Source organism: Eublepharis macularius, chromosome 8, assembly GCF_028583425.1.
Source record: "Eublepharis macularius isolate TG4126 chromosome 8, MPM_Emac_v1.0, whole genome shotgun sequence".
Taxonomy (NCBI): domain Eukaryota; kingdom Metazoa; phylum Chordata; class Lepidosauria; order Squamata; family Eublepharidae; genus Eublepharis; species Eublepharis macularius.
The window spans coordinates 10,834,985-10,844,403 of record NC_072797.1 but is presented as its reverse complement, the minus strand read 5'-3'; positions in this window follow the sequence as shown (position 1 = coordinate 10,844,403).

The window sequence follows — 9,419 nt, the reverse complement described above, 5'->3', positions numbered from 1 at the left end:
TTGCTCTTTTCTACAGACTAACACAGCTACCCATCTTGATTGACACATAAAACAGGCATGCAACTGCTTGACCATGCTGTCAGCTGGACAGCCTGCAGAAGAAGTGCGATCAAATCATGCCAGCTGCTGATTAAGTGGCTAGCATGAAGCCAGCCAAACCTCTTATGAAATCACCATGAAGGCGTGAGCAAAAGGCCACCTGGGTTCTACAGCTCAGAACCAAGCTACAAGTGAAGAATGACTCAGGTTGGACACTTGTCAGTTGTATGTGTACAGGAATGAAAATAACAAAGCATACACTTGCTTATACTTAGAACGGAAATAAGAGTTCTTTGTTGTAGGAACTCCATACTTTGGTAGGAAAGGAATAGAGACAGATCCTAACTACCTATCTAGTCAAAGGATGGGCTTGGATGCTAGGACAAGTCCAGCATCCATGCTTCCAAGAGGGAGGGAGGGAGGGAGGGAGGGAGGGAGGAGAGAGATGGTGCTTGGAACAAAGCCAAGAAGAGAAGAGTGAGAGGGAGGAAGTCAGGAGGAGGAAATCCTGAGAATAGCAATCTACATATTAAAGGATAGTCAGAGCTGTAAAGAGTAAACAGTAAACTAAGAGCCAAGCTACAAGTGACGCTTGACACAGGTTGGACACTTATCAGCTTACCTCAAGTTTTGATGGGAAATGTAGGCATCCTGGTCTTACAGCTTGGCTTTCCATTTAATTGAAGTTTACAGGAAACCCCACACACACCCAGCGGAGGGGAAGGGAGAGGCGCCCAGCGAGAGCCCGATGCCTGCACTCCCCTCTCGACCGCATGTTCTCCCTCCCATAGACTGCCGCTCTGTAAACTTCAATTAAATGGAGAGCCAAGCTGCAAGACCAGGCTGCCTACATTTCCCATCAAAACTTGAGGGAAGCTGACAAGTGTCCAACCTGTGTCAGGCGTCACTTGTAGCTTGGCTCTCAGTAAACCATACGCTTCCGCTGCATGACTTGGGAGGGTGAAGACTCTTTCCAATGGACCAGTTGGTTGAGTTCCTGTTGGTAGTTCCAACTTGCAAGTTTCAAACAGTTCTGGACTGGCTGGAGGAGGAGGCGGCGGCGGCAGCAGCATCTGCCCGTCTTTTATTGCCACTATTTAAATCACACAGATTGCTACAAAGCTGTGGCTAGCACAACAAAAAACCCAAGCTCTTCCACATCTGTGCCAGATGTCTGGTTCATTTTGGACTCACGCCGTAAAAGGCCAGGAGCAATTAATATGCAGGGGAAAAAAACCTGCTATTTAAGCGAGGAATACATAGCGCAATCTTGGACTTGATGTGCGCCTGATAAATGTTCACATGACAAGGTTATTTGGTGCAGAGCAGCTGGAGTGGTTGTCATAGCAACCAGTCCACAATGCCCATAAATCTGGTGTGTAGTTATCCTTGCTGTGTATGCAAAACACACCCATACACAAAACCAACTCAGGCACTTTAATTTACACTATTATCTCTCTCTCTTACTCGCTCGCACACCCATCTGTACAGGGATTCCTAGATAATAGACTTCCCTATTTTTTTTTCCATAAGAAAAATTGCAAAGCGACCTCATAAAAGCCGGGCAGACTTTCAAGATAATAACTATGGTAAAAGTGTTGAATGAGATATCTTGTCACACAGGAACGATGAGAAGGGATATATGAGATATAGTAAGGCGATTGCCAATATCCATAAATTTGTGGAGAAGTGTTCGGGATATGAATGTTCCTTATGCTGTGCCAAGACGATTGGCTCATCTAACGCAGTATTGTCTACTCTACACTAACTGGCAGTTTCTCTCTCTTTATTTATTTATTTATTTGTTTGTTTGTTTGTTTGTTTGTTTATTTAATGTCATTTATAGTCCACCTTTCTCACTGAGACTCAAGGCGGATTACACAGTGTGAGATTAGTACAGTCAATATCAAGGACATTTCCATGGACAATGCCGTAGAGTAAATAAATGCAAGTTTATAAACACAGGAATCCGATATAGAGTGGAAGAAATGCTGAAACAGAACATAAGCAGTTCTAGGGCTGAGATTAGACCACACGAAGCACAAGCAGCGCACAGGAGCACGTATCTAAAGCAACAGATAGGACGTAGGGCAACACAGTGGTGAAGATCCGAGCGTACTCGCACTGCTTTATCAGCAAAAAATTTAGCGAAGGCCTTGCAGCTGATCGTTTGTTCTTGGGACTGTAAAGGTTCAGATTTAGGGGTTAGGAAGTGTCCGGATATCTTAAACTACTGGTTGTGAACCAGTCGGTGCAATTGTTGCCGAGAAATAACGTTTCTTTGCAGCTTTCATTTCTACTTCGTAGGCCCTTCAGTGGGTTCTGTAGCATGCTCTATCTGCTCCCGTGCAGGTTTTTCACCAACATTTTTCTAGATGTCTTCCAACCTTCTTTAAGTCAGACAGCTCCGTGGTAAACCGTGGGGCTGGCTCCCGTCCCAAGGATGCAAGCAGGGAAAGGTCTTTCCCCAAGACCTCCTACCTGAGATCCTTCAGATAGTATGGACTGATGCTGATACTTCCTACATGCAAGGTTACGGTTGCTACGCTCTCACATGGGAAATTTCTGGAGATTTGGGGTAGTGCCTGAGGGGGGCAGAGTTTGGAGAGGGAAAGAAGCTCAACAGGGATGCGCTGTCATAGAGTCTGTCCTCCAAAGCTGCCACTTCATGCAGGGGAAGTAATCTCTGTAGTCTGGAGATCAGTTGTCATTCAAGGAGAAGTCCAGCCCCACCGCCCCCCCCCAGCTCGGCAAACCTCCGCTACTCAAACCTGGCCCCTACTTACAAAAGAGATAGCCTTACCATTCATGTGTGCAAGCCCCCTCTGGGGTTTCAAACAAGCAGCAGAGGCTTGCCACGTAGGGTTGCAAGGTCCCCTTACCCTTCCAGCGGGAGGGCGGACCCGGTAGCTTTTTCGTCCGGGACTGGCATCATTGTGCAGGCACCGGAAGTTCTCCTGGACTTCACGCCGGGCTGATTTGGCCCTGCAAACAGGCAGAATCAGCCCAGCTCAAAGGTCAGGAGCATTACCGGAGCTTGCTCAATGATATCACTTGTGGGACGTCGCACTGGGCTGGGAACATGCTTTAGTTGGTGAGTTTCATTATTAGAAAACGGCTGTTTGCGATGTTTGGGTAATTGTTAAAGGAAATTTACACTGCTTCATACATATTTTCATTCATAGAAAGTTTATTACTTTGGTGGACTATGTATCGGCCCCTGAAGAAGTGGACATTTGTGAAATAAACTGATTAATTCTTGCCGGACGCTTGTAGGGTGAGGGTGTGTGTGTCCCTTTTCATCTTTACTTCTCCACCTGTTCAGAGCAGGGAGAGGAACAGCGTTACCTGGCAGTGCTTCCTTACCTTTGTGTGGACTACAGGTTGCTAGTTACCCAGTGTGTTGGACAAGACTTTATACTTAGGACAGAGGACGGTGCCTAGTTTTGAAGAATTTGAGCTATAAACACAGTGAGATACAAGTGACGTGATATGGTCTATTCTTTGTACATTGAATGTATCAAATATGTTTAGAACTGACTGTTTACATGTATGAATTGAAGAGAGAATTCTGTATTGATATAACTGCATTGTGAGAGTTTCATTAGTTTTGTATTGTATTTCGTTACATGGTTCAGTGGATATTATTCCCGGGAACTGAGTTTGTGGTGCTACGGATTTATTCCCTGGGACCTTTTTATTTATTCCTTCTTCTGATTTATTCCTTCTTCTGATATTGCCACTGTTGGAAATAGCAATGTCCGGTGTACAATAAGGAAGAAGAGAAGAAGGCCCTTCCGTACCGGGGGCAGCAAGGATCAGTTAGTTAGGATGGTGAGGGCAGCACCTCTCTTGTCTCCTAAAGGTCTTGTCTCCTATTGGGCTAAACAGGGCAACATCCTCCTTCTCTCTCCTGCACTCTCCACTCTCTCTACTATGTAGTTAGATAGACAACATCTGTCTCTATCTCTCCCCTTTACTATCAGATAGGTAGTTCCTAAACAGACTCTTTTAACCTTTAATCAGTACTGCGTAATTACCGCTGTGCTTTTGAACACTCCTGCTAACACCCAGGAGGCCTGTTCCCGCACATGTTCTCCCGCCAGCCAGGCGAGTGGTGGGAGGAAGGAAGCTGGGAATGGGGGATCCCCTTCCCCTACCTGGGGAACGACAACCCTATTGACAGGCCCCCTTACCTTTCCAGCGGGAGGTGGGGGGACTTGGCACTTGCCTGGGCATGTTTTCCCGTGTGTGCGAAGGTCATGTGTAAACTCACGGAAGGGAGCTGATTGGTATGATGATAGCACTTAACGAAGTGACGTTATCATGGCTGGCGGGAGTGCTAGGGTTGTAATTCTGGAGATTTCCCGGAATTACAACTGATCTCCAGGCAACAGAGATCAGCTCCCCTGGAAAAAATGGCTGCTTTGAAGGGTGAACTCTAAAGCATTATACCTGGCTGAGGCACCTCCCTCTCCAAACCCCACCCTCTCCAGGCTCCACCCCCCAAAAAATCTCCAGGAATTTCCCAACCTTGACCTGGCAACCCTAGGAAAGCATGCACGCTGCATGCTGGCCCAGGAGGTGCCCCCCGCCATTCATTTGAGTGGTGAGGGGGCAGAGGCTGGGAGCAGGGAATCCTCCACCCCCACTAGAGGACCTGGCAGCCCTAAAGCAGCATGTCTTGCACTATAACCATCAGATCCATGAAAAACCAAGTTTAGTCTTGGTTGGTGGAACTGACAGGTCTTCACAGTCTGAAGAGGTATGATTTAGGCCTCGGGTTACCAGGCCACAGTCAGCAACGCCCAAAAGGAATAGAGGGCAGGGCCTGCTGCCTTATGTCACTTCTGGTAAAAACAGGAAATGATGTCCTTAGCTGCTGTAGCGTTTGCTAGAGAGCCTCAAGTTACTGCAGCCTGCTGGCGTTTGGTCGTTCGCACCCATTTCCTCCTGCTGGCACCTGAGTCTCTGGTGGTCTACAAACCTGGATGCTGGGAGCCTCTCACTATAACAGGAGGTCTAGTATCTCTATCTAGGCATCATCCTATGTATACTTATTGGAGTCTGTCTGTCTGTCTGTCTGTCTGTCTGTCTGTCTGTCTGTCTGTCTGTTGGATTTCTATCCCGCCCTTCCAGCGAGTAAGTTCAGGATGGGTCAAAACATCATAAAACCAAAATTTCAAAAAATGTGAGTACAATAAATACCATAAATTATAGTCTTAAATCATAAAACAATAAGATCATAAAACAATAAAATACTCGATATATTGTTGAAGGCTTTCACTGCCAGAGAACGATGGTTGTTGTGGATTTTCTGGGCTGTATAGCCGTGGTCTTGGCATTGTAGTTCCTTACGTTTCGCCAGCAGCTGTGGCTGGCATCTTCAGAGGCGTAGCACCAAAAGACAGAGATCTCTCAGTGTCACAGTGTGGAGAAGATGTTGGCAGGTAACCTCCTCAGGATTCAGTGACGCCTCCCTCCATTAGCATTCCACACCCTGAGAAACTCCTACAGGATGACTCAGCCCAAACCCACTTTCCTGAGTAGATACAAATGACCTGCCAACATCTTTTCCACACTGTGACACTGAGAGATCTCTCTTTTGGTGCTACACCTCTGAAGATGCCAGCCACAGCTGCTGGTGAAACGTCAGGAGCTACAATGCCAAGACCACGGCAATACAGCCCAGAAAATCCACAACAACCATCAATAAAATACTCCCTTCAATTTCAATAGCCTTGAATTGTTGTAGGACTTGTTTCCAAGCAAGTCATGACTAGGACTCCATCATGAACCTAGTTTATTCAGGGATAACCCCCCCCCCTTAGATCTTGCTTCAAGTAAATTATATTTTTTTTCCAGTGGGAAGGTTTATATCGAACCTTCTGCTCATGCAAACTGCATGCAAGGCAGCTTGTTAGCTCAAATTAAAGCATTATAAAAATATATAGCAGATTTTTATAAAAAAAAACAAAGAAACCTAAAGCAACAGCCAGCCACTGAATAAAAGCAACCATAAAGATAGCACAGCAGTAAAAATTACAACATTCACTGCAATAAACTTTAACACTTGGGGAAAGAAAAAAAGCAACAGCAATAAAAAGATGGAAACCTAGTCTTAAAATGAACCATCGTCCACAGAACGAGTGGAATAAAACAGCTTCAGGTAAACATGCTAAGGAAATTTAAATATGTTTAGTACTACCACCTTAAATATAGTCATAAACAGAATCTAGCGGCCAAGACCATGGAATAATGTTCTGCCTATGAGGTTATCCCTGCCAACATTTCTAAAATGAAGATAAAGCTTATATAATTCAAATAGAAGTGCCTACAAGACTAACAAAATTTGTGGTTAGTCTTATAGGTGCTACTGGACTCTTGCTCTTTTCTACCGCTACAGACAGACTAACACGTTTACCCATCTTGAAAATTTAGAGAGTGACTACATTTAAGATGCCGGTCCAAAATCTCAGTTGGTGAAATCAGAAGAAGAATGATCACAGCTACTGAATTAGATTCATTCATTCATTCATTCATTCATTCATTCATTCATTCATTCATTCATTCATTCATTCATTCATTCATTCATTCGGCTTCTAGCCCTCCCTCCCTATTAGCAGGCTCAGAGAGGGTTACGGCAATTTTAAATACATTTTAAAAACATAATAAAAACAACATCGTAATTAATACAGACCACAGTTCCCAGATAGCAACTAGTACAGTCTAGGTTGGAATGCAAATCATCAGAATTTGCTCTGGTGGAAAAAAAAAACCCTTTCATGCAGAAAACTAGCACATGAAGGAGAAAGGGAGGAGAGAAATTAGTTCCCTGAGAAGCTAGTTTCTTGAGTGAAGGTTTTTTTTTTAAATGGAAGAACATTCAGTCAAGTGAGGCCCCAAATACAGATTCACCATCTCAAAGATGGTAACAGATAAACTTACTGGGAGAACTGTAAATGTATCCCTGTGCACTCTAGTCCAAATTGGGCTCCTGCTTCTATTTGATTGTGGGTTCGTGGGTCTCAGTGTTGGGATGTGGAAGCATAAGAACAGGGATCTAGCAACTTACTGGTCTACATTCTACTATATAAAAGGCAAGCCGTATTGGCGACGACTCTCTTTTTATCCTTGCGCAAGCGCATTGCCGATGACTCTGGCCTTGAGGCTGCTGTGAAGTACCTGCTTGCCAGTGGGAGGGGGCCCGCCAAATTGATGGCCTCACTTGAGGGTCACTGAGGATAAGGTGGAAGCCCCGGTGATGCTAGACACTTTTCCCTGCAGGACTGTGTGGAGCTTATTCTCCCCTCCCTAAAGAAGCCTGGCTGCCATCCTGAAGGCACGTTCCTCGGATAAGCTCTATTGTCCATGGACCAGACCATGGCAAGTTACTTCCCAATTCCAACAAAATCTCTACAAAAAACATTGTATACAAAGAAATCTTTCACTGTTGATGACCAATTGTTACATTTCATGAAAAATGGGGGCGGGGGGGGGGGAGTCCAACAACAGTTTTCTAGAGCCCATTGTATTTTTCCACACAACGGGCTTTCTTGCTCGTCTTTAATATGAGGGCCAAAGCTGCAAAATCCATGAGATGAAAGCTCGCAAATAAAGAATCATATCTCAGCTTGCTGGGAGGCTTCGTGTGAGCAGAAGGCCAGACCAAGTTAAGTCCTTCCAGTTCTGCTGCCTGACAGTTATTGCCTTGTTTAACCATTGAACATTGCATTGGGAAGGAGAAAACCAGAACACTGTCCAAGCCCCGTGAGCAGAGACAAGACACCAATTGGATTGTGATTGTGGCTGTCCCAGGATGGGAGTGGCTCGGAAGCAATACGAGCTCATGCCCAGATATGTTTTAATATTGTTGTGAACCGCCCTGTCAGATGCACCCTGCTTATCTGCCATGTGTGCATATTATACTCTGTACTGTATTCTGGGCCTCTGAGAACGTGTAAGGAAATATCTGTGTGGCTGTCTAACTGTGCAGCTGTGAATTGCTTATCTGGCAAGTGGCTGCTTTCACTTTCTCGGCCGGCCTGGGAAAGTGTCCTTGAAGTGCCGGTTGGAGCATTATCTCCCTGAGACATGAAATGAGCTCATCCTCGTCTTCCCTTCCCCTACCCTATCCGATCTCCTAGGCACTGCGCGCCTAAATTCTAATGGTCTCTATCCCGAGGCCAGAATCCTGCCCTATAACTGACATTGTTTTCCCTCTTTTCGTTACTTCTGCCAATGATGTTGTCTGAGTGCACTGATACTGATGGATCTCTAATAAAGAAACTTTAACTGGACTCTTGAAGTGTCTGCAGTGAAGTAACTGCGGATCTAACTGGCAGAGCCAGTTCCTGAGCCTGCTTGCAGGGAAGGCGGGCTATAAATCAAATAAATGAAATGAAGTATTCAAATATTTCTGGGGAGTTTATCTATGAGGAAGGCTAAGACATACAGAGTCCTCTCCTTCGTCTAGTACAGATGCTATTCATTGCAAATTACAGAGATTGGGATTCTGTTTAGAACATGCTCTGGAAATAATAATAACAACAACATTCGATTTATATATCACCATTCAGGACAACTTAATGCCCACTCAGAGCAGTTTACAAAGTATGTCATTATTATTCTCACGTCAATCCCCCTGTGAGGTGGGTGGGACTGAGAGAGCTCTGAGAGAGCTGTGACTGACCCAGGGTCACCCAGCTGGCTTCAAGCAGAGGAGTGGGGAATCAAACCTGGCTCTCCAGATTAGAGTCCCGCGCTCATAACCACTACACCAAACTGGCTCTAACCAAGTAAAAGCAATGGTCAAACGAAGGCTGTTTGATACTGAATGACAAAAAGACAACAGCAACCTCTCAAATTTTCTAATTCCTGAGAATCTAAAATACGTTGTCGTTCCACCTCCCAATCTTTCCATTTTGGAGGAACCTAGTCAAAGGAGAGCAAGATGGCGAGCTTTCCCCTCTGAAATTTTGGAGGAGAGATATAAAAAGGTTCCCATGAAGGAAAGAGTCTGTCCCTGTGGCACAGAAGAGATGGAAACAGTAGAGCATGTCCTGTTCTGTTGCCCCATTGCTTACAAGCTTTGCAGGTCTCTCCAATTTCTAACATGTTCTGATGTAATTTTTTCTATCCTTTCAATGTGTACTGGTCATAGACTGAATAAATTTGACTTTGACTTTAGTATGGATGCCAACGTTGCTCGCACCTAGGAGCCCCTCAGCAATGGCAGTGCCCCCAGCCTTGGACACTACTTGAGTGTTTTGCACCAGAGTTTCTGAGCTGATTCATGCTAGAGCAGCAACTAGCAAAGGCAGTCTATCTGAGCAGAAAACCTCTCACATTTCAGCAGCAGTGCGCTTTAAATGTACACA